The sequence below is a fragment of the Arachis hypogaea genome, chromosome 12, assembly GCF_003086295.3.
Source record: "Arachis hypogaea cultivar Tifrunner chromosome 12, arahy.Tifrunner.gnm2.J5K5, whole genome shotgun sequence".
In the NCBI taxonomy this organism is placed as follows: domain Eukaryota; kingdom Viridiplantae; phylum Streptophyta; class Magnoliopsida; order Fabales; family Fabaceae; genus Arachis; species Arachis hypogaea.
In genome coordinates, this window is record NC_092047.1 from 51,791,984 (window position 1) to 51,793,110 (window position 1,127).

The window sequence follows — 1,127 nt, forward strand, 5'->3', positions numbered from 1 at the left end:
GAATTTGCCTCCTAATGCAGTAATATTAGGGTTAGTTAGTGGCCTTAGAGAAGTGTCGTTCTCTCAATCCATATCAAAGTGGCATCCGACTTCTTTATGTGAAGTACAAGAATGTGCAGAGAAGTATATCAACATGGAGGAGAACTCCCGACTTAGAGATCCAGTACCGAGGCAAAACCTTTCCTAGCAAGCTCGGGATAAAGATAAGGAGGCAAAGAAAAATGAGGAATAGAAAAGCTATCACAACTACACCCTAGTTCGAGTTTTTCTTGACGATATTTACAAAGAGATCTATCACACTGAAAAATTTTCACCTCCTCGCCTCCTTAAGCACAAAAAGGCTAGAAGTTAGACAGAATATTGCGAGTATTACAAATTATATGTGAATTCTACCAATGGCTGTTATGATCTAAAAAATGTTATAGAAAAGTTGGCCAGAAAAGGTCGGTTATAAAGATACCTCGCTGAAAGGTCGGGCGATCCAGGAAAAAGGAAAAGAGATGATGAAGGGGGAAGTCGGCAGGATCGACCACCACAAACTTCTGATAGGCATATACACATGATAAATTAAGGGTTTGCAGGAGGGGGAGTTACTAAGTTCTCACACAAAAGACATCTTAAGGAAGTATATCAAGTCGGGGAAGACAGCGGAGTTCCCGATCTACCCACAATCTCATTCATCAAAGAAAATGCACAAGGGGTGACACCTGGTCACGACGATCCCGTAGTAATTGCAATGATCAATTCCAATGCAAACCTCCATAGAATTTTGGTGGACTAAGGGAGTTCGGTCGACATACTTTTCAAGCCCGCTTTTGACACTGGGTTAGAAGAAAATTATCTAAAGGCTTATCTAGACAAGCCTTTTGGGTTAGGAGATACGCTGATCCGACCTGTTGGTTTCATCTCATTATATACCACTTTTGGTAAAGGCATGAAATCAAGGACCTTAGGCATTGACTACATTATGGTTGACGTGGCATCAGCCTACAATGCTTTGATAGTCAGACCACTTTGAACCGACTAGTTGCAATCGTTTCTACACCTCATCTATGCATGAAATTCCGAACTACAGAGGGAATTGCTACTATAAAAGGAGATCAGAAGCTAGCAAGGAAGTGTTAAAA